Source organism: Lepus europaeus, chromosome 15, assembly GCF_033115175.1.
Source record: "Lepus europaeus isolate LE1 chromosome 15, mLepTim1.pri, whole genome shotgun sequence".
NCBI classification, from domain to species: Eukaryota; Metazoa; Chordata; class Mammalia; order Lagomorpha; family Leporidae; genus Lepus; species Lepus europaeus.
In genome coordinates, this window is record NC_084841.1 from 37342794 (window position 1) to 37367090 (window position 24297).

The 24297-nt window shown below is 37.2% G+C and overlaps 1 protein-coding gene across 1 annotated transcript in view; it reads right to left on the reverse strand.

Moving 5' to 3' along the window:
• Positions 1-24297, reverse strand: part of HCN1 (hyperpolarization activated cyclic nucleotide gated potassium channel 1) — a 406216-nt gene that overhangs the window by 211087 nt on the left and 170832 nt on the right. The window lies entirely within an intron of this gene.

A 24297-nucleotide genomic window follows, 5' to 3' on the forward strand; every position in this document is an offset into this window, starting at 1 on the left:
AAATTAATGAGAAAATGATATTTAAAGGACTATTAAATGTTAATACATTATAATTTAATGCATATATAAGCATTTTATGTAATATAAACTTTAAACCTTTAATTAACTTATGAATGAATTATAATTTAAACAATAAAACATGATATAAAGGAATACATTTGGAGAAGCATTATAAACAATAGGACATTTAACAGCAAATTAAGCCATTGCCTGGGACATCAGCGTCTTGGATGGGCATAGTCCTGGCTTCTCCACTCCTGATCCCACTCCCTGCTAATGTTTCTGGGAAAGCAGCAGAAGATGAGCCAAGTTCACATGAGAGACATGAATGGAGTTTCTGGCTCCTGGCTCTGGCCTGGTCCAGTCCCAGTCATTGAGCCTATCTGTGTCTCCCTCTATCTCTGTAACTCTGCTTTTCAAATAAATAAATAAATCTCTTTTCTGGGGCAAGAGGATGATTTATTTTTTTAATTCCATGCTTCAAAATCATATTATACATATGAAGTACTATATAAATTGCCTTTAGACTATACAAATATTTGACTTGGGCTTTAATTCATCTGATACATCTAGAGAAATAAAACTTGATCACTCCGCTTATGACCATGAAACAAACATGGAAATATAAAAGAAGGCATTAACAGCTGGTATTTTTAAATTGAAATACAGTGTAACTGGCTTACTTTCAAGTTGATAAAACATGTTATCAAGATATTATATACAAGTAATGCCTTTTTTATATAAGTGCTCCCATGGATTATTTAGTCATGACTCACATACACAAAACTCCACTAGTAACATACATTTAAATGTATTTGTATCAGAGATCATAAGAACTGGAAAAACCAAAGTGAGTCTTTAAGATCAGAGGAATCCCTTAGTAGTTCATCTTTGGGCTTGATTAGGAAAAAAAAAAAAATATCCACTGCATTTCACATCACATCTCTTAAAAAAAAGAAGAGTTTTAATAGCTTAAGGCTTTTAAACTTATAAAGTTCATTACACACTACGATTTCATTTGAAATTTAGTTTATATCCAAATCAATCATTACATACACTGGCACATTAGCACAGAATCAGACTTTAAAAACAAAGTATTCAGACTTTTAAAATTAGGCCAGATAAAAAAACTTCATGGTATTCCATTCAACATATTCATACCAAACACTCTTCCATAGGATAAAGGCCAAGAAAACTTTACATATGCTGCAAGATTACATGTATTTACGTAGCTCTTTCTTCCCTAGATACTTAAAATATTCACTGTACACAATTTCCCACTTTAAGCAAGAGGCCAGATTACTGTCACAATAGCTTGTGCAGGGCTGTACTACAAAAACATATTTGAAAGCTATTGAGTGACCACCAAATATTCTTTCTATAAAAATGGTTTTGGTGCATTTGTTGGCAGATGCCTATCTAACAGTAGTTAAGAGAGCCGTTAGGGTATATGGTGCCTCATTCTAACCCTTGGGCACCCTTTCCACATTCACCACTGTACTTTACTAAAGTGTAACTTATTAAGAAAAATTCTCATTTCTTTTGGTAGTGCATTAAGTTGTCGACATATTAAGGGTTTGAATGTTTCTGGAACATAGGCTTCCAAAGGTTCAACCACTTCTCATCTTTGTATGTCTTAGGTGATGATTAATCTGATTCATTGACTTTAAACAAATCAATCTACTGATGTATGAATGCTAATCTTCACTACTTTCCCCCAAGAGACAGTAGAAAACTTATTTTCTTGGCCTTTCCAAAATCTAAAAATGGAATGGGAATCCAAACTTAAATGGTTTCACTTCAAAGTTACTCAGTCGAGAACACTTGCTGGCAAGCACAATTATTTTGTTTAAGTTGCACTGATACTACCATTACATGACAGTGCACACAACAAAATAAATGAGATGATGTCTGACAAATAGATTAAATTCCCTAATCAAATTTGTTTCGGACCAATTTAAACATTAGCACTTTCTCTTATTTTATACCTGTAATTTAAGCAAGGTTTTAAGTTGAAATGTCATTATTTCTTTATCTGAAGGATAAAGGAAAAAAAGGACCCAGTGAGTTGGTGGTTTGGGAAGAACACTTATGAAGATGGCTCACTGATTCTGGCTCAAGTATTGTTCTGATTAGCTTGTGGCTTACAGTGTAAGCTAGGATTTGACACGTTAAGAGTTTCAGTTTTGATTATTTGAAAAATTTTTGTTCTTCCTCCCATTTTGCATAGCCTGCCACACAGCTGCTGACAAGTTGTAACCATGTCATCTTTCTTTTTTCTTATGAACAGTTTTCAACTGAGAATTCTGATCCCTGGTCTTCTGTTTAAGCTGTTGTTGATTTCTACTAATGTTTCTAGATTGAGTTCTAGATTGAGGGGCTGAAATGTTACATCTCTCTCCACCAGTCCTCTTCAGCTTCTTTGTCACCTTTCAGTCTGCTTCTCAGATTGCAAGATTCCCACCACCTGTCCTCTTCCTTGCTGACAAAGCCAAGGTAATAGGTATTGCTTTCTGACCTATCCTGTCTTTTTGTCTCAATACAGAAATTTTCATAGGCCCATGTGCTGAGTTCAGCCTAGGAGCTGAAACAAATATCTGTGTCTTCAAGTACAAAAATGTGACAGAAGTCACAGCGACTCAAGCTCAGAACTATAGCAGCCACTGGCTCTCAACATAGAAGCCTCCCTACCTTTCCAGGTAGAGGAGGCTCAGATCAAACAAAGCCGATAAACAAGACCAGCTAGCCACTAACCACCTTGGCGTCTGCAACCCGATGTCTACCTCCTTCCTCTACCTATAAATAAATTTTTAATCAACAACGAAAACAAACCGCAAATTCATAGGAAAAATTTACTATAACTATAGTTTCACAAGGATACTTCAAAGAATTCATAAAATGTAATTAAATGAAAAGTTCACCTTTGTGTAAAAATTTTTTGAAATCCATGCAGAGTTGTTTACATAACATGCATTTTCCATGGATTGGGTTGTAGATTCCTACCATGTATTGAAAGTTTAATAAACAAAAAATATAATAGAATACTTATAGAGTATTCAGACAGATACTGAAGTATTGAAAACAGCATAAACATTGTTATATACATGTTTTTGGATACAACCCAGTTGTTAAAAATCAATAAATGAGTAAGGTAATGGAAAGACTTAAACATTTAAGCATTTAGTTTTTCTTTCATATATGAGAATTTTTTGTAAGCTAACCAAATACTTAATGAAATATTAGTTATTTAGTGAATAAATAAGGAAGGTGTATGTGGATTAGAACGACACTGTTTTGCAACTATTAGTGAAAAAAAAAAAAGGATTTAGGCAGTGACTGACAACATCAAAAAGAGAGAAACTGTATATTCCTTCTGATGGAAGCATAACACCATCATCTATATTTCAGTCCTGCCAAAAACTCAAACCTGACTCCCACTACCAATTTACAAGAAATATAGGGAAAATAGAACATTTTGAAATTGGCAAACTCTAGACTTTGAGAAACTCTGAAAGCAAATGAGTTGATTTGTTGAACAAATAGCAAGCAAAACAGAGAGAGAAAAAGGGACAGAATGGAGATAGTGAGACAGAGATTGGTTTAAGATCTATGTTTAAACAAAATGTATGTAAGAGACATGTTATTTAATTCTCATTAGGAAAAAAAAACTTTAATTTCTTAAGAAAGGAGGAGGACATGCAAAATTTGAGCACTTAATATTTGATGAAAATAAGAACATTCTTAATTAGTTCATGCATGGCAATAATTTTAAATTTTAAATTTTAATTATTATATATCCAAATATTTAAGAATTAATTAGTATTTTATTTGGGATTAAGTTCATAATCAGATGGGGAGGGAAGTTAAGAATTTCCAAGTGTTAAAAACTATTGAAACTATATCAGAGTAAAAGTTAATTATATCATTCTTTCTGTTTCTTGACACATTTCAAAACTTCCAAAATAAAAGTTTTGAACAATCAATGCATAGATAGTTAGCTAAAAATTAGAAAATACCAATTAGAAAAGTATATGTGTAGAAGTTTATTATGTTATTATGTATTTCATATGCAGACATGTGTATAAATATATACATTCTTTAAGGTTAAAGAAAAATCATAATAATATTTTAATTTTATCAATCCATTAGACCTATTTATTGAGCAGCTATTAGAAATAAGTAATAATGGAGCCAGCACTGTGGCACAGAAGGTTAAAGCCATGGCCAGCAGAGCCAGCAATGCATATGGGCACCAATTCAAGTCCCTGCTGCTCTACTTCTGATTCAGCTCTCTGTTGATGTCCTGGGGAAAATGGCCCAAGTCCTTGGACCCCTGCAACCAAGTGGGAGACCCAGATGAGGCTCCTGGCTCCTGGCTATGGTCTGGCTCAGCCTTGGTTGTTACAGCCATTTGGGGAGTGAAAGAGCGAGTAGAAGATCTATCTCTCTATCTATATTTCTCTCTTTCTGTAACTCTTTCAAGTAAATACATAAATCTTAAAAAAAGAAGTAATATTAGCAAATCAAGCTTGCTTAAATATGTTATTCTTGCCTAATAAAAGTATCATTGGTATCACTATATCTTGGTAAATTAAAATATAAATAATTCAAGGTATAATCTCAATTGTCTTCTCCTTAGTAACAGATGATATAGTTTATGCAGTGGAATGAAATAAGATTATCATTTCTTAATTAGGTCACATAAATGGTAACTGTAATTCAGAATAAAAATTAAAAATTTTAGTTACAGATTATACCTATTTATCTGAAACACATAGGTAACAGAATTATCACTTTTCGTGTTAAGATCTAAAAAACATTTTGGAAATAATTTTATTGTCATGTTTTAAGTGTATGTGTTCTTAAAACAACTTATATGTTTTGTTTCCAGGAATCTATAAGCAACTCTATTTTCCTATCTGTCAACTTAGTTATAGATACCAGTTATCAGATATCCATATCAGCCAAAGAAAAAAAAATCTATCTTAAATTTAATCTTTAAAATTTCTTTAACAAGAATGTAACACCACCAAAATATTAAAAAATATTTGAGCATATTATTCTGTTTGTATCTCTGTATTTTAAGTTAATTTTTTAAAATAAAACAGAGAATAAAAGCAACCAACACAAACACAAGATATGTTTCATCAATAAAAAAGGAAATCACCATACAAATATAGATTTTAAATGCCTTATTTTATGCTATTATTTTATTTGCACCTTTATTTAAAAGTTGAAAGACTTTAAAGCCTTTCCTTCAGGACAAGTTGTTTGACTAAAAGCCCAACTCTCCACAGAGATTTGTGTTTTATTACTACATCAATTATTATTCTTTCCATTCATTTAATATTAATCTTGATTACTAGCATAGAAGCTCATCAAGGATAGAAAATCCTTATTAGCTCTAAATCAGCACCTGTAAAATATTTATAACAGAAATTGTTCTGCATTTAGCAGTTTCAAAAGAACAAGCTAATGGTGATATTTCTTCATGAAAAGAAACATTCCCATGATCACCATCAACAATAGAGACACTGTTAAAATCAGAATTCAAAGAGATCAATAGCCCGGAGACAATGGAACAGGATAAAAGAGTATTTTGTAGATGGTACGTTTCATAGGAGTCAATTAGAACAAGAGTTATGCCATAAAGCTTTCTTTTAATAGATTATAGACATCAGCATGTCTTATATAATTGTAAAGAAATGAAGTTGGACATCTAGATTTCATATTAACACAAACCATATTGAAGTGAACAACTGCTAGCTTATGTGGTGCTCTATGCTTTCTGCCCTTTTCCTTCACTTTCCATCTTCCCTATTTATTGGAGAGGAACACGTCCAAGTTCCAATTCATCACTGCTACACACAGCTTCCCTGTGATGCTGCCACTGGCACCAGCACCCTCCATCTGGCCCTAGTCTGAGCATGGTTTCCTCTACAACTGTTGCCAGTCTGTTGCCATAGCAGCAACTAAGAGGGCTAGGACAGAATGGGAAACGAAGGAAGGAAAGCACACTCCATTTCCGTGCTCCTTGTTGAGATTCTGAAATGGTTCCAAGGTTCTACTGAAAATGCAATGGGGGGAAAACAGCTTTAAAAAGATATCCATGTTATAGAAACTCCTTCTCGAAAGGGAAATAAATGTGTGTTAGTGAGAAGCATTCAACCAGGAAAACTGAGAATTACAGAGCACCCTCCGTGGTCAGAAGGTGACACATGGATTACATGATTATCAAGGGATGAAAGTGATAAGGAGCAGATTTAGTCCTTTATTTATGGACAATTATAAAAGACAAACTGTAAGAGAAATTGTTAAATCAATGTTTAGACTCTTCACTAAAAATCACACACTGATTCCTCAAATAGCTACACCAATATTTGAATAAAAATTAAAGGTAATTATTTTCTGGCTACTTTATTATAATTCCATGCTAAAATAACCATTACTAATATTTAATTCCTCTTTTCAAATGACATAAACTTTCACTTTTACAGGAAAATGTCCTACTAGAATTTCACCAAAAATTTACCTTAATTCTATGGATACTAAACATTGTCAGAAGCACAAACACACATTCTGAACACCACCAGAAGTATATATCATGAACCAAAGCTTTAAAATCCCAAAGGTCAATGAAAATCAATGAATTCTAATCTTAGCCTGAAAGAGTCCTACTGTGAAAGCTCTCAGAAGTAGAAGTATTGGTGACTCTTAAGGTTTGCGTGATGATTACTGAGCTGGACTTGTCCCTTGGAAGTTCGTCTTGTCTATCTCCAGCCTTCAAGTAGGACTACAGGAAAATCCCAGACAAAAACTGCTGTGTCCTACTTCTGAAAGCTATAGGGAATCAGATTACATCTCCTGTCTTTCGATCAAGACTATTCTCTACGTTCATAATTTTCATCTATCTGTAGATATCTTAAATGACAGAAAATAGCTCGCCAAATTTTCCTCAAATATTCAGAATGATTTCTGATTTTGTACTCAGATAGTTTCTGGGGAAAATTAGAGAAAGACAAGGGTTGTGATCTACTAGAAATAATGACCCTGAAAGCTTCAAAAACACAGAGCAGCCTCAATGAAAATAAAATGACATTTTCAAACATTCTCATTCAATATAAGACTTTCTTACATAGAAAATCTGGAATTTAATATCCATGTAAACGTTAGTCATAAAAATGGTTGGTTTTAAGGGGTGATGAGTAAATTTGAGAGATTCATAGAATGTGAGTAGATTACACTGCAGTATTTAAATTGAGGAACAATTAGAAAAACGAAAAATCTTTTCATGAGTCCAGTGGTTTAGCTTCCAGATTGAAGCTTTGTGAAAATCAACAAGGTAAAGCTGGTGAAAAAAATATTTTTATCAGCATTCTCATTTGCTATAATTTTATTTGCCTTAATATTCAGTCTACTTTTTAAAAAATACTGCTATTCAGGTATTTTTGAGAATTTCTCAGTTGTTTCCTAACTCCCACCCTGCCGGAGGTATTTGGGTAAAAATGACATTTTCCTTACTTTCAGTATCTATAAATATGATTTAAAAATATACTTTCTTCTTTGAGCCTTACAGATGACTGCTTCAATGCTAGTATTTGGCTCATTTTCTCCTGAATTGTAACTATGAGAGCTCCTCCAACAAATAAGATCAGTAAGATCATCATATAATAAATATTTCAGAGATGAAAGGAACAGAAGAGATTTGGTTGTGCCAGGGAGTGAAACACATTTAGACTATATAAGTTACACTGAGCTGTACTGTACTGAATGAACAAATTCAATTACACCAGCCCCTCTCCATCAAGCTACTTATTCCATCCAATACCCTCCATTTTGTGCTTTGGAAAACCCCTATATCTCTGAAACCACTGCCCAGAACCATCATTGGCTGAATACTCAATGTACCTGCTAACCACATCCCCACGATTATATTTATTATAATAAAAGTACTGTGACTATCACTTCTCGATCTTTTGGCTAAGATCAAGTGTCAAATCACAATGGCCAACACTTCTATTTCCGTAATACACATGACACCATGACACTTTTGAGACTTCCAAAAAAGGAATACAAAATAGGTAGTACTCAAAACCCACCTCAAATACCACTCCTTATATATACTAAGTTCCTCCAGATCACATAAAGGGGTAAACCATGAACCTCATTGGGTGTAATTCACCCCTTATTTTTAAGGCTTATTTATTCATTTGAAAGGCACTGTTATAGAGAAGGGAAAGAAGAGAAAGAGAGAACTACCATCTACTGGTTCACTGTCCAAATAGCCACAACAGCCAGGGCTGGGTCAGGACAAGGCCAGGAACCAGGAACTCCATCTAGATCTCCCCTTGTGAGTTTCAGGGGCCCAAGCACTGGAGTCATCTATCACTGCTTTCCCAGGCAAATCAGTACGAGCTGAATCAACACTGGATCTCTGTTTCTCCATGAGGACTAGTGCTCACATGGGATACTGGCATCACAGGTGGCAACTTAACCTGCTGTGGCACAAAGATGGCCCCTGGATCTGCCTCTTGAGTGCATTCTTTTGCTTTGCTAACAATAAATCTTCCTCCTCTGCTAACCTTTATCTGTCTCATCCAAAAATTGTTTCTTGTGTGGGAGACAACTTCCTGGACACAGCCATAAGACAACACTACTATAGAGCATGACTCACAGGAGGTTCTTAAGAAATCTTTACTTGATAATATATAAGAGGCTGGAACACATAATCATCTTAAGTGGGTATAACAAATATAGTCAGGATTAGGCTGAAGTGTGACAGTAAATTTTATATAACAAATAATTAAAAGAGGAAAAAATCTTTTACATCTCTCTCACTTAAGTTTTGGCATCCCATATGTCTTATTTTGTGCTACTCTAACAGAATATCTGAGGCTAAGTAATTGATAATTAATAGAACGGTATTGGTTTATAGTTAAGGAAGCTTAGAATTCCAAGATCAGGAATTGTTCATCTGTCCAGGATGTTCTTGCTGCCTCAATTCATGACAGAAGGCAGAAGGACAAAAGATGGCAAGAGAAGGCAGGGTGGAGGGGGAAAGCAAGACAGAGATGCAAGAGGGGGCCAAACCTTTCATTTTACATTGAACCCACTTCCATAACATTATTCCATTCATGAGGGAGATGTCATTATGGTTCTGTCATCTCCTAACACTGCTTCCTAGGGGATTACATTTCCAATACACCCTTTTTATGCGGACACATTCAAACCATAACACCAGGCCTGTTATGGTGATCAAATGAAGAACAGATAATTAATTCTTTTTATCACACTGTCATACTTATGATAGTCAGTCCATCTCCTACCATCATATGCACATTCTAGTCAAGCAAAAAGAGGAAGATATAGAAGAATAGATGTCCATTTAAGGACTTAAAGATATCTCTGACTCAATCTTCAATAACTGTTACATGGTCACATCTAACTATAAGTTAACTTACAAATGTATGAGTTATTGTTGGTTTCCATATCCGGTTAATATTTATGGAGCGCTATGGTTTGAATATCCTTAAAAATCCATGTTGAAATGTGTCACTTTTGTAGCAGGATTGGGAGGTAAGCCTTTAGGAGGTGTTCTGCTCTCTCTCTCTCTCTCTGTTTTTCATATATTCTCTTGCCATGTGATACATTCTGCTAGATTATGCAGCAAGAAAGCCCTCATAAGATGTAGCCTCTCAGTCTTAGAATTCTCAGCCTCCAGAACCTGGAGCCAAGTAAATTTCCATTGTTTTTAATTTATCCAGTCTGTGGCATTTTGTTATAAAAGCAGCAAATGGACTAAGACAGAGGTCCTATTAATAAGAAAAAGTAGAAAATAAATAATGAGGGACAATTAGCAGTTTCTAACCTCCAATTCAGTGAAGCTTGGATTTACTTGTAGAAGTGATATGATTTAAGCAGTTACTTAGGTTGAAGGAAAATTCTGGAGTTCACTTTATAAAAGTTAGTAACTTTATAAAAGTTAGTAGCCATGAGTACACGCAATGCCTAGATATTGGCTTCCAATATCATGTCCCCTGAGCTCCAAAATTAAAATAATTTAAGCAGTAAATAATGCAATATTAAATTATGATCTACAGTTTAAAATAAACATGTATAAGTCTATTATAATATGAATTACTGAATAATTGAATAAATATGGAATACAAAAATAGCTATGCAAAACTCAAAAAATAATTGATGCCGATCCATTCCCCTAAAGAAGATCCATACTAACTCCCCCTCCATTAAGTGTGGCTGATATATACAGATTTCTTTGGAAAGATAGAGTATGGTAAGAGGAAATGAGGGATTCTTTAACAGAGAAACTGATTTCAATTTATAATTAAAAACTACCACATCAGTCATTTGTCTCAGGCTAACATAATCAGAGAAAATTGTATCTGTAACACAATCCTTGTGATGAATGTAAAATCAGAGAATGGTTTTTAACTTCAATGGTCTTCCTCCCCAATAGTTACCTGTCCGATTATGAGAAGAATACCAGATAAACCCTAATTTGAAGTACAACTTAAATAACACTGTTTTCAAAACTGTCAAGGTCATAAAAAACAAGGAAAATCTGAGAAAATATCACTCTAGAAGAGCATAAAGAGACTTGAGGACTTGGGATAGTGTGGTTTTGGATGGGATTCTACAGCAGGCCATTAATGTAAAACGCAGTAAATACGAATGAGACTATGGGCTTCAGTTAACAATAATGTATCAATATTTATTTATTGGGGCTGGTGCTGTGGTGTAGCAGGTAAAGCAGCTGCCTGTAGTGCCAGCATCCCGTATAGGTGCCAGTTTGAGTCCTGGCTGCTCCACTTCCAATCCAGCTCTCCACTGTGGCCTAGGAAAGCAGAAGATGGCCCAAATGCTTGGGTCCCTGCACCCACTGTAAGAGAGCAGAAAGAAGCTCCTGGCTCCTGGCTTCAGATTGGCCCAGCTCTGGCCATTGCAGCCACTTGGGGGGTGAAAAAGCAGATGGAAGACTTCTCTGTCTTTAACTCCTGTGCCTCTCTGTAACTCTGCCTTTCAATTAAATAAATAAACCTTTAAAAAAATCGATTTATTGCCGGCGCCATGGCTCACTAGGCTAATCCTTTGCCTTGCAGCGCCGGCACACCGGGTTCTAGTCCCGGTCGGGGCACCGGATTCTGTCCCGGCTGCCCCTCTTCCAGGCCAGCTCTCTGCTGTGGCCAGGGAGTGCAGTGGAGGATGGCCCAGGTGCTTGGGCCCTGCACCCCATGGGAGACCAGGAGAAGCACCTGGCTCCTGCCATCGGATCAGTGCGGTGCGCCGGCCGCAGCGCGCCAGCCGCGGCGGCCATTGGAGGGTGAACCAACGGCAATGGAAGACCTTTCTCTCTGTCTCTCTCTCACTGTCCACTCTGCCTGTCAAAAAAAAAAAAAAAATCGACTTATTGGTTTGACAAATGTATCACACTACGTAAGATGTTAATAAGTAGGGGAAACTGGGTATGTGATATATAGAAACTTCCTGCACTACTTTTGTACTTTTTATGTAAATGAGATTATGGAACTACAAGTATTAAAAATTAAAAGTTTACTTAATAAGTTATAATGCTAACGTTAGTGACTTCTGCAAAAAGAAACAGTGTTTAATTCATAACCTGTCAAGGTAAGAATAAGAAATTCATCTTCATATAATGTTCTAACATCCAATGTGTCTGTGTAGTAACTGGCTGGCTTTCCTAAATTGATTCCCTCTTTTCACTCTCTATTTACAATTCCCTGTTTTCAAACCACGTACGAAGAGTATTTCAACCATATTTAATTTGCTTTACATATTCCATTAGTCAAAGTATTTTTTTTTTTTTTTACAAAATGCTATTTGCTAGGAATACTTCAATTCCTTCTGAAGACTGAATGACTATGTCTTCTGGAATATGATAAGGTTAATGCAGTCCAAAGTGCGTGTGGATAACACTTGTATCATATGTAGCCATTTTGTTTTTCATTTCCTGGTTTATGGATTAAGCTCTAACTTTAGGCTCTAATATTGGAAAGATGGATCCTTATGTCTACTCTCTATATCCAACTGGGCAGTAACATACTATTGCATATAAAGCAACATCACTTTATTGACATTCAGCTAGTCAATAATTTAAGTAAAATGGAGAACTATGCAATATTGTTTTTTAAGAGTCAATATTTTTTAAAAGTCACACATTATGCATATTTTAAAGAAAACTAGTTCTCTTTAGAAACTATTCTCTAAGACACATTTGGCACAGTGGTTAAGATTGTGCTTGGGATGCCTGCATCCCAAAGTGAATTGCTTAGGTTCATGTCCCAGCTCTGCTTCTGATTCTAGCTTTCTGCTAATGTGTACCCTTGGAAGCAGTGATGATGGCCCAAGCATTTGGGTTCCAGCCACCCACATGTGAGATCTGGACTGGCCTAACCACTACTAAGCTTCAGCCTGATCCAGCCTTTTCCATTGTGAGCATTTGGAGACTGAAGTAGCAGACGTAAAATCTCTCCTGTCTATCTCTGTCTCACTGCTTTTAGAATAAAAACAAACAAGCAAACAGATATTTTAAAAGATATTATCCTAGAAAACAAATACTCAGGTAAAAGAGTAGCACTGACTTCAGAAAAACCATTGTTACATTCACAGAAAAAAATCTATAAAAGCATATTCTAAATCCTCACAGAGATCTTTCATTTAGGTCTTCTTCTTTTTTTTCTTTTCCATGGTATCTTGGCTTTCCATGCCTACAATACTCTCATGGGCTCTTCAGCCAGATCCGAATGCCTTAACGGCTGATTCTGAAGCCAGAGTACTGTTTAGGACATCTGCCATTCTATGAGTCTGCTGTGTATCCCACTTCCCATGTTGGATCCTTCTCTCTCTTTTTGATTCTATCAGTTAGTATTAGCAGACACTTGTCTTGTTTGTGTGATCCCTTTGACTCTTAGACCTATCAGAGCCATCAATTGTGAACTGAAATTGATCACTTGGACTAGTGAGATGGCATTGGTACATGCCACCTTGATGGGATTGTATACTGAATCGATCTTCTGCATATAAAGATAATTGGAAATGAAAAAAACAAAACAAAACCCTGGTGTTAAATTGGAAATGGCATAGAAAATTAATTAATTTTTAAAAACAATATTATGTAGGATCTCTGTCTTTAATGTGCTGTACACTCATTTAATGCTATAACTAGTACTCCAACAGTATTTTTTTTCACTTTGTGTAGTTATATAGGGGCAAACTGTTGAAATCTTTACCTAATATATACTAACCTGATCTTCTGTATATAAAGAGAACTGAATATGAATCTTGATGTGATTGGAAGGGGAGAGGGAGCGGGAAAGGGGAGGGTTGCGGGTGGGAGGGAAGTTATGGGAGGGGGGAAGCCATTGTAACCCATAAGCCGTACTTTGGAAATTTATATTAAAAGTTTATATAAAAGTTTAATAAAAAAAGCATATTCTAAATCCTACAGATAAATTTAGAGCTTACAACAAACTAGAAAATAAGCTTTAAAAACTACTCAATTTACCAAGCTGTGAAAGAGCAAGCTTGATTTACTAAAACATAGACAATAAGACAACAAGCAAAACTGATGGATATGCAAAGTGAGTGTGAGGGTTTAGACAAAGTAAATTAATATTTAATAGGAAAATAACACCAAATTACCAAAAGCTACCTCATGCTACATCATGATTATAAATATTAATAAAGTATAGCCCAATATTTCAATAATTTGCTAGCCTGGTGAAATAAGAAGTCACAAATCAGGCCATTACTATATAATATAATGCCAGTTACGTTTCAGAGACACGAACACAGCATTAAGAAAACAAATAGTAGAATGGCTTGATTAAAAACAAAGACCCTTTGGGAGGACTTTCCTTTCAGCATTTACGACACCACTTGGAACACCTGCATCATTTATCAGAATGGGTTTGAGTTATTGCTCTGTTTATAGTACCAGTTCCTGCTTAACAAGTTTCTCCATTATGACATTTTAAAAAATGAGACAAATTTCCAAGGCTAAAGGGATAGCATAGGTCAGGAAGAAAACATCCAACACTGAACAGCTTCCCAGGTTTGTCCCTTACTGGTTTGTAACCTGCTAACTCTTCTCTGAAATGTAGAGGGCGAGAGTTGTGTATTATAGAATCATCGCTAGTAGTAACACTCCAAGTCCAATGGTCAAAATATTAGAACACATGGAATAAAACTTCTCAAAATTTCTCCTTGATTTCTGCATTAAAAAAGTCATAATAATCCATGTATCTTATTACTGCTCTTTAAAAATCCATTATTCAACATCATTAATGAAGAGTAGCCTAAATTTTAAAGTTTTACTTCAAATACCCCTCAACATTTTTCCTTCCATTTCATTACTACCACCTTATCATTTACTAACTAATCATGAAAATGGCCTCTTTTCAATTCTAATAATTCTCTACTCCAATTCAACACTGTTAGCATATCCAGAATAATTTTACTAGAACACTTAATTTAAATATGTAATTCAAAATCTTCAAGGCCTATGCATCAAATAAGAATTAAAACCAAATTTCTGAGTTCCAAGACCCGGTACAATATGCTTCAAACCTATTTTTCAAGGATTTTACTTATATCTTTACTTCAGTGTTCAAGCATTTTTTACCATATTTTATCCTTAGCTAAATCTATCCATCATATTAATCTGCTCATTTGCAATGACACTGGTGTCATTCTGCCATGGCTACTGAATTTCTAGCCATCTTTCAAAATCCAAATACAAAGAAATTATTTTTAACAAAGACTTCAACAAAATACATGGTTGGTGAATGTTCATGGAATTGCTTTGAAAGCTGTCCAGCCTATTCAATGTAACAAACTGGTGAACACAAAACCCAGAACACAGAAACAGTATCCATGAGCCAAAAAAAAAAAAAAAAAAGAGTCTTTTGATATATAAGTACATGTCAACCTTTAGTTCATGATTCTACATTGGGCATCCTCAAACAGCATTGAGGTTGCAAGGAGGCTGACTCAAGTGGTCTGCATCTGTTACTGTGGGTTATCTTTTCTTCTTTTTGAAAACAAGAATGTAATGGCTTGAAGATCTAGCAAATATTTCATAAGCATAAAAACAAGAACCATTATCTTCTGAGAGTGGCATAGAGGGCTAAAAGGTGATTATTGTATTCATGATGAAAAACCTGCTTCTCACTGACTATTTTTGGATTTTTATTTATGTGGGAGGAGAGAAATAAAAAAGAACAATCCTTAGCTATATACAGCCTTACGCAGTCCCTACTGATGCACCTTTCAAAGTAATGCCAGAAATAAGATCATCAGAAAAACTCATCTCAAACTCAAGCAATCAGTGCAGTTTGATGGCATTTGGTTTTAATTGACTTATAGCTAAAAAGTTCATCCAGCAAGCTATATATTTTTTTAGCTTCCCAGAATGAGAATTTGAGACACATTTATTTTGGAGGATTTACTAGGCAGGTACAGCTCTTTAAATCAGACACTTTGGATAAGCTGAACTTCTGATAATATCCCTTTAATTTTTTAAAACTAAAGTTATTGAGACTATCATCTATGATACAGAACACTTGGCACCCCAAACAGTCATTTTTGTCTCCATCACAGCAGACTCTAATTACTGTGGGTAGAATCTTCACTCAGTTACAAGGTATCCCCCATTGGTTTATATCCATCAAGCAGGCATCCCATTGATTTACACTGATCAAGCCTTTTCTTCCAACTCATGCCCCCCATCAGTCTCTTCACATTGTCCAAGAAGTCAGCTGCTAGGCCTGGGCATGGTGGAATGGCAGCCAGATCACGGAGCTGTCAGGATCACAGATCACACTGGCTGCTGGGAAAACATTCTAATGGCACAGGAATGAATGGAGGATCTAAGGTAAGTAGGACTTGAAGAGGTTGTATCGAAAGTGCAAAAAATCTATGATAAGCACAGCAAGAGAAGAAAGCCCAAGAAACCAGAATCTGGAACTCTGCTGGTATGAGCAATTGTGCAGAAAGAGACAATTCTGTGAACAATTCCTTCAGGAGGTGAAGAGAGTCAAAATAACATGTGAGGAAAGAGTATAGAAGATGAAGAATTCAACCTTGGGATCCTTATTCAGCAGGAAAAACAGAAAACATGGGCTATATAGTTAAGGACTTCGAGCCAAGAAGTTGTTGAAGAACATGAGAGGAACCCTGGCTCATGAGAACCAGTGATAATTCATGATTAGCTTCCATAAAACTGAGTTCTCTGAACAAAGAAGAACCAGTAAAATGCTTTTGTATAAGATGCTGGATGACCCAAAGGAGATCACAGGCATTTACACATACATAAATGGTAAAAGAAGGAAAGAAATATGCATTTATAAATCCATCCATCCATACTTGCAATCCGCACATATAAGACTAATAGACGTACAAAATGCAAGATATAGACACATAAATTTGCACAAAGAGTACTAAAAATATCCCGGTGGCTGAGTGGTAGAGTAAGAAGAGAGCCATGAAGTGTGGGTATCCGATGCAGTGATTAAAACTCTGCTTGAGAAGTCCATGTCCCATACAGCAGCACCTGGGTTGCAATTATGGCCTCACTCCCCCTGTTCACGGACACCCTGGGAGACAGTAAGTAATGGCTTAAGTGGGTGATGCCATCCATGTTGGAGATTTGGATTGAGTTCCAGGATCCTCCTTGCTTTAGACTTGGCCAAGCCCCAGTTATTGCAGAGTGAACTAAATGATGGGAACTCTCTCTTTCTCTCCTTCCCTCAGATAAATAAATGTAACTTTTAAAAGGCAGTTTCTCCTTACCAAAGAGAGATAAGCATTAAAATCAAATTTGCTACCATAAATTATAGCCATGTGAATTATAGAGATCATAACTAATCCTATTACAAAAAAAATAATGCTTATACCTACAGAAACAAGAGCCAAAGCCTGACTGCTGGGAAAGATAATCTGAGTTTTTCTCCAGTTTTTCTCCTAACACAAGATGATGAAAAATCACAAACCACCACACTGAGAATTTCAAGAGGACCTAGGTGAGACCACAAGAAGATGATTAGCTCTGAAAAATCATTTTTCCTCCTTTCTCTCTCTCTCTCTCTCTCTCTCTCTCTCTCACACACACACACACACACACACACACACATACACACAGTCCTTGCCAGAGATCTGTTATTTTGTTAGTACATAGTCCAAAAACTAAGCTCTAATGGTTCTGTTTTTTCACATGCTACAATTTATAATCTTTTGAAATGGAACATGTTATTTACTCAAAATAACAAGCAGTGAATGCTATGCTAACTTGCCACAATAGTTTTTTGCCCCATAGGGTAAAAAATTTCTGTGGATTGAGAGAATTTATCACACATATTATCTAATAATTATTTATTCTATACTGACTATAAATAGCTGGTAAGAGGTTCAAAGTCTCATTACTCACTGAAACCAGTTTTAGAAAATCTCAGAGGGACCAAAGGGAAAATTACATTTTCTGACTTTGTACACACTTGCTATATACATTCATTACAAAATGTATTTCTTGGTTCTTTTTCGCCTTTTTAACTCTTACTTGTTAAATGTGAAATAAAGTTATCCAGATGGTTACAAATATTTAAAAGGGGGACTATGCTATGGCGTAGCAGGTAAAGCCACCACCTACAGTCCTGGCATCCCATATGGGCGCAGTTCGAGTCCTGGCTGCTCCACTTCTGATCCAGCTCTCTGCTATGGCCTGGGAAAGAGTGGAAGATGGCGCAAGCCCTTAGGCCTCTGCACCTGTGTGAGAGACCTGGAAGAAGCTCCTGGCTCCAGCTTCAGATCAACGCAGCTCCAACTGTTGCTGCCATATAGGGAGTGAACCAGCAGATAGAATATTTAAAAGTATTTAAAAGTAGATTTTACCAGATCTTTTGAAAGATTTATTTATTTAAGAGGTAAATATGAGAGAGAGAGAGAGACAGAGAGAGAGAATGAATGAAACTTCCATCAACTGGTTCACTTTACTTCTCAAATGATAGCAGCATTCAAGTCTGGTCTAGGCTGAAACCTGGAGGCTGGAACTCCATTCAGGTCCCCTGCATGGGTACAACTGCCAAAGCACTTGAGACAGTCTCTTCTGCCTTCTAAAGCACAGTAGCAGGAAGCTGAATCACAAGTGGAGCAGCCTGTACTCCAACTGCCACTCCAACATGGGATCTTGGCATCACAAATGGCAGTTTAACCTATGGTGCACAATTCTGGGCTATACCAAATATTTGGTATGGTTTCTTGTGCTTACTCATAGCAGTTAAAAATGATTATCTATAGGGGCAGGCTTGTGGCACAATGAGTTAAGCCACCTCTTAAAACACATACACCCCACATCAGAGGGCCAGTTCCAGCTCCCTGCTAATGCTCCTTGGAAGCAGCAGATATTGGCTCAAATACCTGAGTCCCTATCACCCATGTAAGAGTCCTGGACAGACTTCCTGACTCCTAGCTTCTGACTGGCTATGCCCTGGCTGTCACAGCCATTTGTGAGTGAACCAGCATGTGTCCCTCTGTCATTCTACTTTTCAAATAAATAAAAGTGCCTTTTTTCTTTTTTTAGATTTCTTCATTCACTTGAATGGCATAATTACAGACAGAGAGAAGAAAAGACAGAGAGAGGTCTTCCATTCGCTGGTTCACTCCTGAAATAGCCATGATGGCCGGAGCTGTGTAGATCTGAGGCCAGGTGCCAGGAGCTTATTCCAGGTCTTCCACATGGGTGCAGGGGCCTTAGCACTTGTGCCATCTTCTGTTTTCCCAGGGCACCAGCAGGGAGCTGGACTGGAAGCAGAGCAGCCAGGACTTGAATCAGTGCCCATATGGGATGCTGGCCCTGCAGGTTGATGCTTATCCTACTACAGCACAGCGCCAGCCCTATAAATGCACTTTTTTTTTTTTTGACAGGCAGAGTGGACAGTGAGAGAGAGACAGAGAAAAAGGTCTTCCTTAACCATTGGTTCACCCTCCAATGGCCACAGTGGCCGGCACGCTGTGGCCGGCGCGCCGCACTGATCCGAAGCCAGGAGCCAGGTACTTCCTCCGGGTCTCCCATGTGGGTGCAGGACCCAAGGACTTGGGCCATCCTCCACTGCACTCCCAGGTCATAGCAGAGAGCTGGCCTGGAAGAGGGGCAACTGGGACAGAATCTGGCGCCCTGACCGGGACTAGCACCCGGTGAGCCGGCACCGCAGGCGGAGGATTAGCCTATTGAGCCCGGGCGCCGGCCTATAAATGCACCTTTTTTACAAATGGTTATCTATATTATCAGTGGTTGTAAGACTCAAATTCATTGGCATAAAATAATTATTAAAATTTTGGTGGAACCTCCCTTAGGATATACCCCATGTGAAGAGATAGATAGGTCTGGGCCTCTTAACTTACAAGGCCTAAAGCCCACCAGATTATTATCTAGCCCCTTCTATCAGGTTCTATTTGCCTCTAAATCAGAAAACTTAATTGTAGCTTAGACAGCACCTTTCTTAGCTCCTCTAATAATGACTCTGTCCTTTGTTCTAGACCCTGTCTAGCGTACTTGGGCCTCATTCCTTTGTAATCATAACCTCTACTCTACCACCAATGGCTCTACTCCCAACCTGTGTGTACTGATGGTCCTCTTCCCCACTTAATGCTGTATAATTGTTCAAACCTGGTAAATGCCACTCTTAGGATCATTGGTTACTATCCTCACTCTGTCTTTTATGACCTTGTCTAAATATGATCAGAGTCGGCAAACTTGGAAGGCTTCCATAGCCTTGGCAACTCATGACGACAGCCTAGGGTGGTTACTGGCGCCATAAACTAGAGTGTCAATTTGTTGGGTCAACAACAGGAGTCACTGTGCACTTGCTCCTCATGTGGGATCTCTGTCCTTAATGTGCTGTACATTGTGATTTAATGCTATAACTAGTACTCAAACAGTATGTTTCACTTTGTGTTGCTATGTGGGTGCAAACTGTTGAAATCTTTATACTAAATTGATCTTCTGTATGTAAAGAGAATTGAAAATGAATCTTGATGCAAATGGAAGGGGAGAGGGAGCGGGAGAGGGGAGGGTTGTGGTTGGGAGTGAGGTTATGGGAGGGGGAAGCCATTGTAATCCATAAGCTGTACACTGGAAATTTATATTCATTAAATAAAAATTAAAAAAAAAACTTGGTGGAGAAAATATTTATGCATATATATATATATATTCTATAGTTCATATATTCTAGTTCCTCTGAATATATGCATATATTAATCCAATTTGTCAGGGCACTAGATCTCCATTGCTTTGCTTAACCTGCTTCCATTGGAGTAGTAGTTACTGAATGTTACTTGGACATTGTAGCATTGGCCACATGATAGTTTGGTGCAAAAAACAGCCCGACCAAACTCATTTTTATCTGCAGGAAATTTTTAATTATTGTTGATTACATGACATAGTTGTCTCTTCATGACGATTCATTGGAGATTAGCATTCACTGGAGATTAGCATCTGGTCTAAGTATTTTTGCACCACCTAATAATTTGTTTGTATTTAACTTATAGACAAAATGGTTTACACAGCTGGTCTCATTTTGTGATTTCATTATCTATCCTAAATATATTCGTGAAGCTGGCATTGTAACATAGCAGGTAAAGCTGCCACCTGCAGCACCAGCATTCCACATGGGCTCCAGTTCCCTTACAAGCTGTTCCACTTCTGATCCAGCTCTCTGATAATAGCCTGGAAAAAATGGCAGAAAATTGCCCAAGTACTTGGGGCCCTTTAACCATGTGGTAAACCCAAATGAAGTTCCTGGTTCCTGACTTCAGCCTGGCTCAGCCCTAACCACTGTAGCCATCTGGGATCTGGGGAGTAAATTAGCAGATGGAAGATTCTCTCTCTCTCTCTCTCTCTCTCTCACATCTTCTGGTGTGTCTCATTAGCTAAACTTAACAGGGAACCAGAGAAATTTGATAGTTTCCAATGGAAGCTATAAATAAATTTCCACAGAGTAACTTTGAATAGAAAAAAATTATTTCATGGTTCTGGAAGCTAGATATCTAAAGTCAAAATGCCAGCAAGGTGGTTTCACCAAGGACTACAAAAGAAGCTTCTCTTGTGCCTCTATCCCAGGTTTAAATACCTCAGACATTTCCAGTTCTGTAGATGGCACTGTATCTCTTCATCTTGTCTTCTCCCTGTAACTGTCTTTCTGTCTAAATTAACCTTTTTCACAAGGATGTCAGCCATATTGGATTAGGGTCAATTCTAATGACGCCATATAACTTAATTACCTCTGTAATGACACTATTTCCAAATAAAGTAACATTCTGAGGCACTCAGAGTTAGGGCTTTTTTTTTTTTTTTTTTTGACAGGCAGAGTGGACAGTGAGAGAGAGAGACAGAAAGGTCTTCCTTTGCCATTGGTTCACCCTCCAATGGCCGCCGCGGTTGGCGCGCTGCAGCGGGCGCACCGTGCTGTTCCGATGGCAGGAGCCAGGTGCTTATCCTGGTCTCCCATGGGGTGCAGGACCCAAGCACTTGGGCCATCCTCCACTGCACTCCCTGGCCACAGCAGAGAGCTGGCCTGGAAGAGGGGCAGCCGGGACAGAACCGGCGCCCCGACTGGGACTAGAACCCGGTGTGCCGGCGCCGCAAGGTGGAGGATTAGCCTAGGGAGCCGCGGCGCCGGCCAGAGTTAGGGCTTTAACAGACATTTTGGAGGGATACACAATTCAACAAATATCAGCAAGAAATTCCATTGATGTGGAATTATTTATTTACACAGTAAAGTTAAATAAATAAATGGCTTAAAATGTTGCTGAAGTTAATAAAGCCAAAACTAACTCTGAATAGGTAACTTTTGTAATAATTTAGGAGAATCAAATTAAAAATAAGAGTCAAATTTCTATGAATTTTGACATGTAAATTTTTATATATTAGCATAATGGAATAAAATAACGCTCTAACTAGTACTCAAACAGTATTTTACACTTTGTGTATCTGTGTGGGTGCAAACTGTTGAAATCTTTGCTAATATATACTAAATTGATCTTCTGTATATAAAGATAATTGAAAATGAATCTTGATGCGAATGGGATGGGAGAGGGAGTGGGAGATGGGACGGTTGCAGGTGGGAGGGAAGTTATGGTGGGGGGGAAGCCATTGTAATCCATAAACTACTTTGGAAATTTATATTTATCAAATAAAAGTTAAAAAAAAACTTTACTGTGTAAACAACTGAATATTTGTGGCCAATTTTAACTGGTTATTGAAATGATTATTAAAATTTTCATTCAGATTCTCTACTGTCTTAAAAAATCTGTGCCATATTTAATCATCAGAATTAAATTATGTGCTGAATTTTAAACCTGTGCACAATGAAACCATGGTGTAGTCCTCAGAATCAAGCTCAAAGTACAAGCATTAATCACTACTGGACTCCTACTACAATAACTTAAAATAAATGAGATTTGAAGTGAAAATGAATTTTGCTAGAATTCCCAGCACTTTTGCACAGAAAATATTTGACTTAGCAGAAATTCTTAAAATGTGTCTTTTTCTTAGTAAGCTGAAAAGACAATTTAAACATATGAACATTTAATATTCTAATATTAATGAAAGTAACATCTTTCCTAATTTAAAAAGAGAGTATACAAAGTATAAGTTTATTGTAGGAAATTAAGCTTGCCTACAACAGATATGCAAAGAAAACTTGGTTTGCAACTTACCTCAAATAACTGTAATGATGAGGATGAAGTATTATACAATGGCAAAAATATTAAGCCTTCTACAAGCCCAGTGCTTCATTAAATAGTATTTTATATAAGATTAGGATAAATATCTTTTAAATAAATAAAAGCAAATTAGACATGTTAAATATTATGATTAAATATCTCAAACTAAGTTGAAGGGAAATATTATTGTGTCATTTTGTAAATGAAGAACTGGAGGATGATAGAGGCCAATATCTACCCAAAGCCACAGAATTTGGCACCTGTGTAAGTTAGGGTTTATAGTCCTCTGCTACACTGCTCTGACCCAGAAGCTCTCTGAAGTTCTTAGTCTAGGTCTTCTTACACTGTGTTAACTGGATGTTTGGGTCCCCCAAATTCATTCATGGAAGCCCTAACCCCTAATAACATGGCATTTGATGGTGAGTATTTTGGGAGATAATTAAGTGAGGGTAGAAATGAGGTTGCAATATTTACAAAAGCAGAAAAGGGGCTACCTACTCTCTTTACACCAGGTGAGAATGTGGCAAGAATTAGCAGTCTGCAACCCTGAAGGGGACCCTCAATAGAACTCAATCAGGCAGACATACGATCTCAGCTTTGCGCACTCCAGAACTGTGAGGAAAACATCTCTGTTATTTTTAAGACATTCAGCCTACTTTGTTACAGCATCACACACTGTAGAGCCACAGACCGACTAAAACATATGGACTAACTTGCAGTGAGTCAAAGCATTCACCTGAAAGCAACATTTGGTAAATCCAAGGTTTTACCAAACATTTCTCCCACTGTGAGGATCACTTGAGCTAATCCTTCAGACTTGTTTATTTTAAACAGCAAGGATAAAGGAGGTTTGGGTAAACTCACAGGGAAAGAGGAGCAAGTGGCTACTGTTTACCTGACATTGCCCAATTTTGGCAACAGGCCTCCCTGCCATGTGCTGTAGTAGACTTTTCATCCTGGTAAACTGGTGCCTTTTAGGTCCTTGCACTTTTCTCCTCTCACAATCCTACCACCTCCTCATTTTGCAGGCTAGATTTCTATTCCTTCATCTGGGTCTGGTCACCGAATCAGCTGTCCTAATATAATCGCATGCTTTGATTCCTTGGATGTAAATATACACTCTCCTAGAAATGTCACTTCTTTTGATTTTTCTATTGCCTCTTTCACATATCACAATTCATCCACTGGACCAGAGTTTCTCTTACCTGGGGCTTAGATCTGGAAATTTTATGCCTAGATCTCCTGAACTGGCAACCACACTAGCCTTCCTCCTCATTCTCTTACCCTCTTTTGGTGGGCCTTGGTTTAAGTGCTAGCCTGTACCAGCCAATCTGCCATGCTCTGTCACAAAGGCCTAATTAATCCCTCTGACCACTAGAAATACACTCTGTGTTGTATCCTCCAACTATCAGAGAAGGGAAGGGAAGCTAACCAAAATGTCTACAGCCTAATTCAGATTCCAGCTCTCTTCCTGAAAATTTTCCTTCCATGCCCAAGGTACACACACACTGACATTCACATTATTTCAAACATAGATTAAGC